Source organism: Phascolarctos cinereus, unplaced genomic scaffold, assembly GCF_003287225.1.
Source record: "Phascolarctos cinereus isolate Bilbo 61053 unplaced genomic scaffold, phaCin_HiC Scaffold_4;HRSCAF=312, whole genome shotgun sequence".
NCBI classification, from domain to species: Eukaryota; Metazoa; Chordata; class Mammalia; order Diprotodontia; family Phascolarctidae; genus Phascolarctos; species Phascolarctos cinereus.
Genome location: NW_027555847.1, coordinates 681,706,600 through 681,722,570, shown reverse-complemented (window position 1 = coordinate 681,722,570; position 15,971 = coordinate 681,706,600). Strand labels below are relative to the sequence as shown.

The following is a 15,971-nucleotide window of genomic DNA, read 5'->3' as shown; positions in this document are numbered from 1 at the left end:
AGGAACCAACAAGGAGGACTTTTATTCTGAATATGATTTGCACTAACAAAGAGGAGGTGGTTGGTTGGGTGGAAAGGATGGGAACTATGAGAGGAAGTGCCCAATCTATTTGAGAGTTTGGGATAGAGTAGGGAAGGAAATCCAGACATATTCTGACTTGTGCTCTAGATTTTGGCTGAGGAGATTTCAAAGGTTTAAGAGTCAATACAGGTAGACTTTCATGGACTACAATTCTACAAGGAAAGCCCCAGAGAATGGCAGAAGCTCTCATGAATGAAATCCCAAAGAAAAATAATTTTGATGAGGAAAAGGGGGAGTCATCTAAAGAGAATGTTGTTGATGATGTAAGGAACTCATCAACCAACTTATACTTTTGAAAGACATTTCACAGAAGATGGAAATGAGAGTAGGCAACTGAGGAGGAATACAAAAGCATAGTATTGTGGTCCCATAAGAAGTGTCAGAAGTCCTAAAGAATAGAATGAAAGACAGCGACAATAGTGTGTGTGTGTGTGTGTGTGTGTGTGTGTGTGTGTGTGTGTGTGTGTGTGAGCTATATTGGAGGAAAATAAGGATAAAAAAGAGGGATAGGATCATTGCTTTCAGTGGATGACAGAGATTCTCATTTCTTATTTTGCTTGTCTTTTCTCTGTCAAGAAGTACGACCTTTGGACTGGAAAGGCAAACATAGATAATAGGGAGTTCATATTCAGGACAAGTAAGGAAGTAGTTTAAAAAAATCACCTGGCTGCTTTTGATGAATTCATCATCAGGCCCAGATAAATTAGTTATAAGAGTACTGAAACTGATCACTGAACCACTTGTTAAAGTCTTTTGAAAGATCATGGGGAATGCAAGACGAGGTGTTGATAGATTTGGGGGGTGGGTGGAAATGTTATATAAATTTTTAGTTTTTAATTATTAATTTATTTTTAGTTTTCGACGTTCACTTCCACAAGATTTTGAGTTCCAAATTTTCTCCCCATCTCATCCCTTCCCCCACCTGAAGATGGCATGCATTCTGAATACCCCTTCCCCTAATCTGCCCTCCCTTCTATCTCTCCCCTCCTTCTCTTATCCCCCTCCCCTTCAATTTTCCTGCAGAGCATGATAGATTTCTATACTCCATTTCCTGTATATCTTATTTCCCAGTTGTTATGCCAATTTTTAAAAGGAACAAGGGGGTCTGCAAACTATATGCCAGGAAGCTTGGCTTCTTTTTTTGTGGCAGAACTCAAGAAACTATTGTTAAAATGTATGGCTAAAGTATATAAAAGTATAGTGAATATCTAGAAAAAACAAGTACTGATCACTTCATCAAGAATGGTCCAGAAATGAATTTCATTTCCTTTTTTTTTAATGAGGTTTCTAGACTTTCTTTCAGGGGAATGCTACAGGTGGAATTTATCTAGAACTGTTTAGCAAAGCATGTTATGCCTATGGACGAGATGGAGAGTGGTGTGGGTGATAGTAACTTAGGTGGATTTAGAATGGGTTGAATAGCTGGCCCCAAAGAGTTGTGATGAAATGTAAGCTCCTGAGTGCAGGAATTGGTTTTGGCTCGTTTGTTTGGTTTGGTTTTCATTTTCATGTCCCCAGTGCTTAGCTTGGCAAACAGTAGATGATTCATAAACGCTTATTGATGGAAACAGAATTGATGCCCACTGATTTGGGAGTGGCTAAACAAGTTGTGGTATATGAATGAAACTGGAATATTATTGTGATGTAAGAAACAATGAATATGAACTTCACTAATGTGAAAATATGTTTAATGGGTGAGCTGTCTTGGGGGGGTTGAGGGGAGGAAGGGGAAGAAAAATTTTCAACTGAAAAGCATATGGAAGTGATTGTTGATAAATCAAAATAAATTAATAAAACTGGCCCATTTTAAAAAAAGCAATGAATATGATGAAGAGAAGTATGGGAAGACAAATATGAACTGATGCAAAGTTGCAAGCAGAACCTGAAAAACAACATGCATAATATGCATGACTACATATGAATGACTACAAAGATATAAATGGAAAAAAACAACATGGAACAAAATGGAAAGAACAAAGAACAAAATAATTGAGGTTGAAATGCTGCTAAATAATAATGACCAAGCTGGGCTTCAAAGAAGAAATATGAAAAGGTACCTCCCCCTGATTCTTTTCAGGGGCAGAGAACTCTCTCTCTCTCTCTCTCTCTCTCTCTCTCTCTCTCTCTCTCTCTCTCTCTCTCTCTCTCTCTCTCTCTCTCTTCTCTCTCTCTCTCTGTGTGTGTGTGTGTGTGTGTGTGTGTAACATATAATATCAGACTTTTTTTGATAATGCTGGCTAGTTTTGCCTGTTTTTTTCTCCTTTTTTATTTGCTACAAGGTGTGGCTCCCTGGGACATATCAGAAAATGTAGATGATGGGAAAATAAAAAATATCAATAAAAATGTATTTAAATACTTATTGATGAGTTGGTTTGGTGTGAACTTGAACGAAAGCCTGCAATGGAATGCCAAAGGGATTTGTGCTGAGTCTTGTTTTGTTGAACGTTTTTATCAATGACCAGGACAAAGACTTAGATGGTGCCCTCATCAGATCCAAAGATGACTCAAAGCTGGGAAGAAGAGCTGAAGAGCTAACATGATTGGTAGATCTGGACAGGTAAGAACATTGAGCTAAATCTAATAAGCCTTACCTGAGCTGCTGGGATAAAATGGGCCACCTTCGTGAACAAATTGGCCACTGCCATGATGATGGTATGGCCATGGAATTTCAAATTCAACAAGCATTTATGAAGCATCTCCTATGTGTCTTAAACCTTGAGAAGAAACATGGTCCTTGCCCTCATGAAGCACATGGTCTAGCAGTAGGATAAAATAAACCCAGATAACTATAAAAACAAGGTTTACATGATTGCATTAGAGAGGGGCGGAAGTCTGAGGGAAGTAGGCAGGGGAGATTTTGTGGAACAGGAGGCATCTGGGTTGGTCTTTTTAATAGATGAATGGGGCAGCTAGATGGTTCAGTGGATAGAGCAACAGCCCTGGAGTCAGGAGGACCTGAGTTCAAATCTGGCCTCAGACACATAACACTCACTAGCTGTGAGACCCTGGGCAAGTCACCTAGCCTCATTGCCTAGCAAAAAACAAATAAAAGATGAATAGCATTTTGCCGATAGCTGGATTTGGAGTTGTAAGACCTGGGTTTGAATAATGGCTTTGTCACTTTTATTTAGGTGAAGTTATTTCACCTCCATAGGCTGGAGTTTCTTCATCTGGAAAATAGAGGGGGAAGGGTTAGAACTTCCCCACACTATCTCTATGTTCTTTCCAACTCTAAATCCTATTAGTAATTGGACAGCCCCATATAAGGCATTAAAAGAGTTGTGAAAAAGGATGGCAGCACATATGTAACCTATATCAAATTGCTTACCATCTTAAGGAGGGAGAAGATTTGGAACTCAAAATTTTATAAAAAATGAATGTTAAAATTTAGTTTTACATGTAACTGGAAGAAATAAAACACTATTAAATTTTAAAAAAAAAATGGATGGCAGTAACTCCTAGAAAGGTTGCCCCAGAACTGTAGCCCAGGTGCAGATGAAGCCATATATTTCTCTGTCCCCTGGTGATTGCCACCAAAACATTTAGTGTCTTCATTGCAGACTCTTCCATGGGCCCCAGTTCCTGACTACAGTCAAGTCATGCTGATGTGCAAATTGCTATGAGAGTTGTCTGAGGGGAATTTATATCCTTCATGAAATCCCAGGAACTCAAGAGTTGGAAGGGCAATCCCTTTAACAAACATCCCACTCCCACCCCCCAAAAGTGATTATCCAGCCTTCACTTGAAGCTCCACAGTAAAGGGGAATCCACTACCTCCTGAAGCAGTCCATTCCACTTTTGGACAGCTCTCATTGTCAGGAAGTCATCTCTGTAACTTCCAATCGATTGCTCCTGGTTCTTTTCACTGGGGACCAAGCAGAACAAGTTGAATCCATCTTCCATATGAAGTCAGCAATAATATCTCTTTCTATCTTTTCTAGGCTCCTTCCACTGATCCTCATATGGTATAGTCTCCAGTCCTCTCCCACCATTCTGCTGCTAACCCACAGGTCATTGGAAGAGTTTGGGGCAGGGATGGGGAAGTATGGCTTTTGTCCTGTAAAATTTGGATTCAGTCAAAAGGCTGCACTTCAGGATCTAGAACGCCACATGTGGCCTCAAGGCTTGGGAAATAATGTATTTTATAATAAGTACAAGTTTGTTGACAACAATCACTACTATAGGTCAAAGCATTCAAGATGGGCTTCCCCCATTCCCCACCTGTGGCCATGGTTTACAAAGAAATAACCCTAACATTGCCAATATTAAGTATACCCACATTATATCATTTTAGCCACAATCACCTTTGCTGATAAACAACTGCTGGTTCTTTTTTTCTCTGCTGTATCACCTCTGTTTAAGGTAATTAGATGACAAAAGAAGGAAGGAAGGAAAAGAAGGGAAGAAAGAGAAAGAGAGAAAGAAAGAAAGAAAGAAAGAAAGAAAGAAAGAAAGAAAGAAAGAAAGAAAGAAAGAAAGAAAGAAAGAAAGAAAGAAAGAAAGAAAGAAAGAAAGAAAGAAAGAAAGGAAGGAAGGAAGGAAGGAAGGAAGAAGACTCCACATATCAAGCTTTACCCTATGCCCCTCTGTAAATAAAGGTTTACTTCCCAACTATAAGTGCTTAAAAGTCTGATGCTCCATATGGAGCTACTCACCTAAGTCAGGTGATTCTACTTTAAAACGAACCTTTGGAGATGTAAATTCATAGTGTAAGTCTGAGATTACATTGATTGTCCTTTCCTGGGATCTTGGATGCTGAAGTGTGAGGAAGTAAATAGAGGGGATATTGGTATTCTGGATAAACTGTACGGGGCAGTGGATTTCAGGAACACCTACCCTGAGAGAAAAATAGGGTTGAAAGCATTGGGCTGGCAACTCTAAGGATAAGGTATGGAAGAAGAGGTTGAGAGAAAGAACTAAGAACTAATTCCCAATATAGAGCAGCTAGGTGGTACAGTGGATAGAATGCTGACCCAGAGTCAGGAAGGCCTGAATTCAAATCCAGCCTCAGACATTTGGTAGCTGTGTGACCCTGGGTGAGTCACTTAACTCTGTTTCCCTCAGTTCCTCATCTGTAAAACAAGCTGGAGAAGGAAATGGCAAACCACTCAGTATCCCTGCCAAGAAAATCCCAAATGAGGTCATGGAGAGTTGGACAAGACTGAAATGACTTAACAACCAACAATTCCCAGTATAGCTACTTATAGGATCAAGATTAACTGACAAAATCTCACTAAAATTGCATCTTTTACCTTTGTTATTTTAATCCTTTCTTTTTGACCTATAATACTTGTAGCAAAAATCTACTTCAAAACTTACATGAGGGGGCAGCTAGGTGGCGCAGTAGATAGAGCACCGGCCCTGGAGTCAGGAGGATCTGAGTTCAAATCCGACCTCAGACACATGATATTCACTAGCTGTGTGACCCTGGGCAAGTCACTTACCCCACATTGCCTTGCCAAAAAAAAACCAAACAAAAAAACTTACATGAAAGAAGGTTGGTGTGGTGAAAAGAGCATTGGATTGGAAGCCAAAGAACCTAGGACCCATCAGTTGCACTGTCATTTACTACTTATTCCACCCTGAGCAAGCCACTGCAAATCTCTGGGCCTCAGTTTCCTGGCCTGTGAAATGAGGAATTTGGATTTGATGATCTCTAAGATTCTTTCCAGCTCTATATCTGTGCTTCTCAGGGTGTTGTGCTAGTAAAGAAATAGAGGGAAGGAATCTTTGTCTTTCCCTCAAGTTTGTCCTTCACCCCACAAGCCAGTTCAGTTTGTCCTGAACTGGCTGCTGGGAGGACAAGAGGTGGCATTTGGAAACTTGCAGAGATAACTTGACTGACTAGAATGGAAAAAAATTGGTTACTTCAAAGAGGATGCTATGGGCCCCTGGCACCATACCCCTTCCTAAAATAATGATTATTTCCCAATAAGTAATTTATGATTCTTTGGCTCCAAAAGGAAGGCTCAAATAGTAGTATCATGGGATGAAGAGCGGGACTAGATTTTAGGGATTATCTAATTCAGCGCCCTCATTTGACAGAAGAGGGAACTGAAGCCTAGAAAAGTGATTTGTCCAAGGTTATACAGTTAGATTAGAGCCAGGGAGACAGGGGATAGAGTGTTGGGCTTGCAGTCAAATAGACCTGGGTTTGAATCCTGCCTCAGACACTAATTAACTATGTGACTCTGGGCAAATCACTTAATCTCTTTGCGCCTCAGTTTTCTTATCCATAATATGAGAACAATGATAGCACAAGGTTACTGGGAGAATCAAATGATGTAATTTATGTAAAGCACTTGCCGAACTTCAAAGTGCTTTGTAAATGTCCGCTATAGCTGGTAAGTAAAATAGATGGAGGAGTTTATCTCAAGTATTCTGACTCCAAAGGCGGTAAGAATGTCTTTCCATGCCATCTCCCATACTCTATTCAATTTAATATTCACTTTGCTGCTCCTACCACCAGCTAAGACAATCTCTGGACATTGTAAAATACACTCCAATGGAAAAGTTGAAGGGATCACAGGTGATTATACAATCCTAAAAATAATTCATGATATTTGGGTTTCTCTAACCTTTTGTTGTCATGAAAGAGAAACTTAGCCTCCCACAGAAAGTCATGTAGTCACTTTTTCAGACAAAATACTTAACCAAATGCCAGTGGGTCTAACTCTAGTATTATAACCTTGTTTATTTGAACTAGATGACCTCTACTGGTCATTCCGGGTCCAAATCTCTACTCTTTTGACACTTGTTCTTTCCACTGTTTTAGGTGGTAAGTAGTAGCTAGAATAATAATGGCTAGCATTTACATATCACTTTAAGATTTGCAAAGGATTATACAAATATTATCTCATTTGAGCCTCACAGCCACCCTGGGAGGTAGGTGTTATTATAGTCCCATTTTATAGATGAGGAAACTGAAGCAGAGTTTAAGTGAACTTGAGCAGAGTCACATAGCTAATAGGCTTTTTTTTTAAACACACAAGCCTATTTTTACTTAATAGCATAGCAAGAACCGTAGATCAAAAACATCACTTTCCCCTAAAACATGAATGCTAATTCATATTCAAGTTGTAATTCAGTGAAATACCTAGGTCATTCACCTCACAGGTTTCTGAGATGGTTTTGAACTCACATCTTCCTGACTCCAACATCTCCTGGGCTGCTGACACTTGTTTTCCTATATTTTGTTACAATTTGTGCAAATGTTTTATTTCTCTTATCAGTCTGAGCTCTTGGGGGGGGGCAACCTAGTTTTATTCTTCCTTGTACTCCTTCATATTCTCTAGTAAAATATGAGGCACTGAATTTAGAATGAGCAGCCCTGGATTCCAATGGTTCTGCCTCTGATCAATCAACTTTAATGAGCTCAGGTGTGTCACTTCACCAATCCAGTGTTGTTTCCCATATGGTAAATGAGAAGGTTGAACTAGACGCTCTCTGCTGTTGCTTACGCCTCTAAATATCATGATTGTATGGATGCTTGGTAAATGTTGAATTCAATCGAACTGATTTACAATGCATCTGTAGTTTACTTGTTTAGCCTCTGGATGGTGGTTGTGCCATGCTTTGGGAACTAACCATTTCTCCCTTCACAGCTTTATCAGTTGTCTCGCAAAATGATAAAGCAACTGTTTTCTTAATTAGGTCTAACTCTTTATTAATCAAAAATATAGCTTGGAGAAAATGTCTTGCTTTTGTATTTGTACACCCAATGCTTAGCACAGTGCTTGACATGTTATAGTAAACACATAATAAGTCCTCCCTCCTTCCTTTCCTCTGTTCTTTCCTTTCTTCTTCCTTTCTCCCTCTCTCCTTTTTCCCTCTGTCCTTTCGCCCTCCTTCCTTCCCTTCCTTCTTTCCCTCCTTCCTTTTTCCTTCCTTCCTTCTTTCCTTTCTTCCTCATGTGAGAGGCAGTGGGGTATAGTGGAAGGAGTCCAGGAGACCTGGGATTGAATCTCATACCCAACATTATTGTTATATCGGAGGAAGGGGATAAATTTCCTTCTGTAAAAATGGGGAATGGTGGTACTTATTTCACAGGATTGTCACAAAGAGTAAGTGAGACAATGTATGTAAGTACTTCGATATAAATGTCAACTATGATTATATTAAGAAAATAACCACAACTCCTATTATTTACACAAGAGCATTGATCACTTCCCTTCTATGATAGTAAACTAACTTTAATACCTTTAGAATTTTAAAGTTTAGGGACAGCTAGATGGCGAAGTGGATGGAGTACCAGCCCTAGATTCAGGAAGACCTGAGTTCAAATCTGGCCTCAGACACTTGACACTTACTAGCTGTGTGACCCTGGGTAAGTCACTTCACCCCATTACCTTGCCAAAAAAAAAACCCAAAAAAAGCATTTTAAAGTTTACAAAGAATGTTCCTTAGAATAATCCTGTGCATTAATAATGCAAGTATTACTATCCCCTTTTATAGATGAGATACTGTACATATAGCACTTTGTAAACCTTAAAGCTGTATAAATGGTGGCCATTTGCCTACAAGTATAGCCCAAGTAAGCTCTGAGGATCCTTATCCCAACTCCTGCTCTCACTGATGGTTGGGTTCCCAAAGTCGGCTACATCAGAACTCTAGTTCTCAAAGTTCTAGGAGTATAACTGAGGGATCAGGGATAATCCTACAACGCCCTTGATTCAAGCCCCCACTGGTGTGCCTCCCTCTAAGATTGTCAGTTGAGAATCATTTTAGTCAGCCTTAAGTGATCTTTCAAAAGGGCTGATACTGAGATGATAGAGTAAGAATACTAGGATGGGTACAAAACATTTCCCCAAATGTCTGGGACACACTTTCCCACAAGGATAGAGTTGAGGGAAAAGTAGTCTCAAGCTTAGAGACTGCAAAAGAGTGAGTGACAAAGAAGTAACTGCTGGAAGTCCTTTTCACGCATCTGTGAGGTATTCAGAAAGTTCCCTTTACAAATGATGGAGTTTCTTTTCTGGGCTCCTTGTAAATCTGAGTCCAGTCTATCCTTGGTTCCTGATGTAGGCACTGCCATTAGCTGTAGCTGTTCTGGGTGGGTGAGGAGAACAATAAGAAAATAGCTACAACAGTGAGGATACAGGAAGTCCAAAATCCTCTGGACCCTTCAAAGTCTCACAGTCCTCTTTTAGGCAAAGAGAGAGTAGGAGGGGATGGGAGGGTGGGAAAGAGACTTGACCAAGGTCAAAGCCAAGGCCAAAGCTAAGGCCTCTGCTTCCCTCTCTCCTCTTTAGGGGTGTCTTGGAAATTTTCTGGAAATCAATTCCTTTTCAACTTGCTTGATAATGTGCAGATGATTTCTGGAGTATGACCAAGTTTCTTCAGCCTATTTGCACCACTCTGGTACAATGCTATTACAATGCACAGGTCTTTTAGCAACTTAGTCTAAGGGCATACGAGTGACTTAGTCAACTTCTCACCTAGTTACAGTTTCAAAGCCAAAATGGCCTTGGAGTGGTTTTGGCCTCACTCTTGTACAAGGAAACTGAGGCTCAGCATCTAAATGGCAAGACAGCCACCAAATCCTTGAAGCCAGTTTCATCTGGTTTCAAGTGCAGCACTCTCCATTACAAGCTCTCTATTGTCTCCTCAGAATCAAAGGGATTTGTGGTATGTTTCTAGAGGTCAGATATTTCAGAGATATTTTATTAATACTTGCATTCTTCCTGCTCAGTGCAACAACCTGTCTAGAAGTTAATATCTTTGGGAAGCAGTATTGTAACTCTTCCTTAGCGAAGGGACACTTCTTCCTCCCTTTTGGCTCTTCTCCACCTCATCTAGGAGTTGACAGATTGGCAAACTGACTCCTCTCTGACCTTTCGCTGAACTGAAACGTAAAACACAGCCACTCCCTTACTTCCTGCCTGTCCATCTGACCATCTGGCCCAAATGGAAGAACAGTTCCCCTAGGACTAGATAATAGGTCCAGCCCCAAAGAATTTTACTCGTGGGAGTTTTTTCCTTGGCTTGTTCCCAAGCCAACAGGATACTTTGCTTAGAAGTCTCAGTTCCATTTGAAAGCTAACAAGCATCCTGGTTGCCTACAACCCATTTTCCATTTAATTTAAAAAAAAAAGATTAAGCACTTACTGTGTAGAGATTGTGGCACATAGAATATAAGTTCCTTAAGGACAGGGCTTGTTTGTGCTTTTCTCTGGATCCCCAGCACTTAGTAATGCCTGTCACATAGCAAACACTTAATAAATGCTTCTTGACTGGCTAGCTAAAGGACTGATTGGGGCTTCTGTGTTTTCTGACCACAAAAGTAATTGTAGTTTTGCCATGGATTCTAATAGACTTGCTAAGCAAAATTAAGAGTATAAATTAGATAAGAAGGTCATGATAACCTACTTAAAAGAAAATTTTATGAAATACTTTTTTTGGGTCCAGACCCATGACTTCATAGGTCATTTTCCGCGAGGAAATTCCCCTTCCCAGTTCAGATAGGCAACTAACTGTACTGCAATTTCTGTTCTCAGAGAGTTCCACAATGATGTTAAAATGATTTGTCCAGGGTCACAGAGACAGTGTGTGCTAAGGGCAAGGCTTGAACTCACAGCTTCCTGATTCTAAGGCAAGGTCTTTGCTCTATTCACACCTCTCTACCTCCACCAAGGTGCCTTTCTTAAGTACTTTAAATCAGATGAATATTCCTTTTAAGAAATGCTTTTTTTTTTAATCATAGAGAGGCTCAGTGTTTGATAGAGGCTTCGTGGAAAGAACATTACACTTGAGTTCTGTTACTAACTAGGTCTGCAACTCTAGGCATGTAAAGCTCTCAAAATCACATCTGTAAAATGGAACTAACACACTACCTTTAACTCCCAGAATTGATGTCAAAATCAAATGAAGTAACTGATGTCAGACCCTCTGGAACCCTATAACATTATATAAATGCAAACTCTTATTATCACTGTGTCATTTCCCTGACTACAGGATAAAAGTCATTTATTGAACGATAATTCTTTTGTTATTTCACCCCAATCTATCTTTCCAGTCTTATTTCTCACTATTGCTTAACATGAACCTGCCACTTCTGGTCAAGCTGGTTCCCTATATAAGCCTTATTTATTTGCACTTCAACATGTCTGTTTATGATGCACTTCCCTACTGTGAGGAAGGTACATTCCCTTTCTCTATTCTATTTTCTGCCTAAATTACAACCAAACTTCAAGGCCCATCATAATTCTTGCTTTTTGTGTGAAGATGTGCCAAATAACCTTAACATAGTCATCTCTCTTTCCACTGAATTTCTAGCCTGTAGCATTTAGTAATTACCTGCTTCACAGAACTCTTCAGTTAAAAAGGACCCCAAAGACCATCTAATCTAATCCATATTCAAAAAGCATCCCCTCAACTTTACAACACACCCTATGAGTGGCCTAAAGTAGCTTCCTTACAACTTTCACCCACTGCCCCCAGGTCTGCCTTTCGTGGCCAAACAGGATATGTCTAATTCTTTTTTCTACATCACAGCCTTTGAAGTATTTGAAGATGGCTATCATGTTCCCCTGATCTACTAGACAGCATATCGTCTATTAGGGAAAACTTTTTTTAAAATGACAACTTAAATGAAAGTAAGGGCTGGATCACTAAGAGATCATCTAGCCCAATGGTTCTTAAAGTATGGTCCAAGGACATGGCTACAAAGACAAAATTGTTTTCATAATAATGCTGTAAAGTTGTTTGTTTATCATAATTCTCCCTTTTCCAACTGTATATCTGTGTGAGGCTTGGTTTTCTTTATATACATCATCCAAAACAACAAATTGAAACAGATTGAATATAGAAGCAGATAGAAGAATCCAGCTGTCTTTTATTAAGCCAGATATTAAAAGTGATTTGCAAAAATACACAAAACAATGCCGCTCTTCTCACTTAATTTTTTTTTATTTTGGAAAATAGTTATTTTTCTTTAAAAGTACATTACTTGTGTTAACATGTGATGAGTCTGTCACTGTTATTTGAAATGTTTAAAATTTTATTCATTTTAATTTTGGACAGGGTAAATCCTGATATAATCCACAGAAACAAAAGTAGCTAGGGAAGGAGTTCTTAGTAATTTTTAGGAGTGTAAAGGGGCCCTGAGACCAAAGACTTTGAGAACTGCTGTTCTAGCCTGTTCTTCTGCAGGCCTTTCCTAAAACCAACTGAGGTGACTATAAAGAGAGGATATACTAGGACCTTGACTTCTTGATATGCCTTGGTCTACTCCTTCTGAAGGCAGGTATCTGAAGCAAAGCAGGAAGTTACTAGAACACACAAGTAAAAATCTTTTCTTGTTAAGGACCTTCAGAAGGTTCCACATCCCCTTTGTATAACCCATTTCAGAGTCTAACGACCCTCATTAGCATGAATTTCTTCCTTAGAGCTGGCCTAATTCCCTCATGCCATTGTCCCTTTTTCCATGAGCAGGAATTTTCTTCCTAACAAAGTTTCTCCAGGGCATGGCCCAATCTTCATACTTTGGATCTCCTTCAAGTGCCTAACACTGTTATGAACATGGTAATCACTCAAAATATATGTTGTTTTAAGGGAGAAATACTTTGGTACATTATATTATGTAAAAACACAGGTAATTAGAAACCATAGTCTTTAAGATTAAAAAAAAATAGAATGTAGCATCTCTACCAGGAATAGTTGATATTTTATTATCTACATGTTTACATTATATAGATTGGAATAGTGGACTGAATGTTGGGTTTAGAGTTCTGAAAGACTTGGGTTCAAATCCTGACTCTGACAGACACTAGCAGAGCACATATTAACCTCTGAGCTTCAATTTCTCCACATGTAAAATAATAATAATATTCATGGTAACTACCTCCAAGTGATGTTGGAAAGTTCAAATAATGCCATGGTTGTAGGAGGCACTATAGGACCGTGCCATCAGAGGACCTGAATTCCAAGTTCTCTGACACTGTGTGACCTTGAGCAAGTCACTTGATTTCTCTGGGCCCCAGTTTTCTCATCTGTAAGCCAAAGGGCTGAACTAGATGATCATTAGGGTCTTTTCCAATTCTACATTTGTAATCCTATGTCAAGTGCATCACCAGTTTTGAGGTATTATATAAACGTTGGTTATTACATAAGTAGAGTGTTGAGCTTGGAGTCTGGAAGACCTGAATTTGAATCCTACTTCAGACACAAGTAGAATGACCCTAGGTATGTCAGTTAACCTCTCTAAGCTGGTTTTCTCCATTATAAAATGAGGGGATTGGACCCAAAGGCTTCTAAAAATCACTTCTGGTTCTTAATCTGGGATCCTAAGTTAAAGATTGTTGATTGCTAAAAGTTTGTAAAACACTTTCTATACATTAATTCATTTCATTCTTATACTCAAGGAAGGTAGGCCTCGCAGTTATCATTCCCATTTTGCTGATGAGGAAACTGAAATTCAAAGAAGTGAAAGTTATTAGCCCAGAGATTAAATGATTTGCACAGGGTCACACAGACAGTAAATGCCTGAGGCAGAATTTGAAACCAGGTCTTCCCAACTCCAAATACAGAGCTCTTTCCTTTAGAAAGGACTGAACGGTTCATAATGTTCATGTCAGATCTGTGAGGAACCTTAGGTTTTACAGATGACAAAACCAAGATAAGGAGTTAAAATCCCTTGGTCAATTTCTTGTGTCTACTAGTGGCCCAGGATGTTCTAGACCTTATCTCTTCACTCCCAGTTTGTGGCTTTTTTCTTTGCCACACTTATGCCCCTAGGGCATTATACTTTGTAAAAAACACTTCCATTATCTCATTTTATTTTCACAATACTCCAGGGTGACAGGGCAGGCATTATTACGCCATTTTACAGGGGAGGAAACTAAGGCTTTAAGGGACTAGGTGCCAGCTAGTTATTATTGGTGTGTCTAGCCTTCCAATTCCTACAGCACTAGCCAGAGTTAATTCAGCTGAAAGTTTATTAAGTGGAAACCATGAGACCTGGCCTCAACAGTAAAGAGCTCTGTGTTCCTGAAGAATTTACTTTTCCTCTCTAAGCCTACGATGCAAGTGTAACACTCAGACCCACCTGAGATAATTTCAATGGTATGATAGGAGTGGAATTTAATAATGACTCCTGAAGGACCAAACTGGTTTTGAGTCACTCGGCTCCCTGGCCCTTCTAGTAACTATGAAATTCTTCACAAAGTTGTTGTGAGGAAAGCAGTATTTGAATCTCAAATGTAAGTGATGGTGATAATTGATTATTTTGATGATGAATGAGGTGCTGTTCTTGGTGCTGGAGAAAGATAAAAATACCAAGACAGCCTCCCTGCCCTCCATGAGTTTGTATGAGAATGAGTCGGGTCTAGTCCAAAGGCCCTTACTGAACCCTACAAGTCTGCCTTAATTCTCTTACGTGCAGAGATTAATTTGGCATTTCTTTAAAACCTAAGCAGTTCCTTTCTCTGATTAAGCCTTCCTGAAAGTGGGTCAGAAACTACAGTGTTCCTGTAGAAAACCCCCGCCATTTCTTGCTCAGGATGCAATATCCTCTGCCCATTCCCCCTCCCTTTTTTTGGGGGGGGGGGTTGGGGAAGTCTTTTAACCTGGCTGAGCTTTTGCAAATTCCTTAACCTTTCTGGGCCTCAGTTTCCTCCTCTGAAAAACGAAAGAGCTGGATGAGATGCACTCTCAGGCTCCTTCACGATCTGAACCTAGGGTAGCTATAGGACCCACATTCCTAGGATGGGGGCAGGGAGAGAGTGGGCAGACATCCACCTACCACCGGGTGCCCCAGCAGGAGAGCACCCACCTCCACGCTCATCCTGGGGGGTGAGGATGCTCCCCCGTGCACGCACCTATGCACACTCTTCCCCCCCCCCTTTCTCCAGGCACTCGCTGGGAGCACACGCACCCCCAAACACCGGGCGGAGCGGGGCGGGTGGGGGATGGGGGCAGAGACGCGAGATCCGGGCTGATTTGGGCCTCCTCCGCTTTCCAGCCTTGGGAGTGGGGGGGGGAGGAAGGAGGGAGACCCGCCTCCCAGGCGCTGACACTGGGCCGGGCGCCCGCCCAGCCTCCCCTAGCCTCCCGCCGGCCGCTAGCCTCCGAGGCCACGCCTCCATCCTCAGCGCCGGCGGCAGGAAGTCCCGCCTCCCCGCGGCCCGCGAGGCCCTGTGACACACGCGTTGCCCAATGAGAAGAGCGCCGTGGCGGAGAGGGGCCAATGGGCGATCGAAGCGGAGGGGGGCGGTCCCGGGCTGCGCTGGGCCGGAGCGGGGTTGTGCGCGCTGAGGAGGAGCCGCCGCCGCTGCCGCCGTCGCTGCCGCCGCCGCTACCGAGGCCGAGCGGAGCCGTTACTGTCCCGCCTGCCCCCGCCCCCAGCCTCCGGAGGAGTCCCGGGCCCGCCCGCTGGCGCACAGGTGAGGCCGCGGCCTGGGCCGAAGCCGGGCCGGGGCCGGGGCTAGGCCGCGGGGGAAGCCTGGGGCTCGCTTGAGCCGTGCCGCCGCTCGGACGTGGAGGCCTGCGGGGCTCGCGCCGCACGGCAGGCTCGGCACTAGCTAAGGGCCGCTCCGGACCCCGAGCGCCTGGGGGCGGTTCCCGGGGAAGTTGGCCGCGGGGAAGGCGGGGGCCGGGATGCTACGAGCGAGGGCGAAAGGAAGGAAGGAAGGAGGGGAGGAAGGAAGGAAGGAAGGAAGGAAGGAAGGAAGAGGGGCGGCCCCGGGGGAGGGGACGGGAGTGGGGGGGGTGGCCGGCCGGCGATGGTCAGCCCTCCTGGCGCTGCCTTTCCCAGGCCAGCACCGCAAGCAAAGGGCCTCGAGCCTTGGATTCGTTAGGGGCTCGGAGCCTTTGAGAGGGAAAACTGAGGCCCAGAAAGGGGCCAAGGGAAGGATGGAAACCGGTTCCCTAGTGGGGGTTAGAATTCTCCCAGT

General features: G+C 42.1%; 1 protein-coding gene across 4 annotated transcripts in view; it reads left to right on the top strand.

Moving 5' to 3' along the window:
• Positions 1 to 15,292: 15,292 nt before the first annotated feature.
• The window catches only part of ELAVL1 (ELAV like RNA binding protein 1), a 73,486-nt gene continuing 72,807 nt past the window's right edge, over positions 15,293 to 15,971 (top strand). For 3 of the 4 annotated variants that reach the window (XM_020978131.2, XM_020978128.2, XM_020978130.2), the window contains exon 1: positions 15,293 to 15,461. The gene's annotated coding sequence lies outside the window, so the exon portion shown is untranslated. The remainder of the gene's footprint in view (positions 15,462 to 15,971) is intronic. The other variant, XM_020978129.2, reaches the window with a different exon arrangement.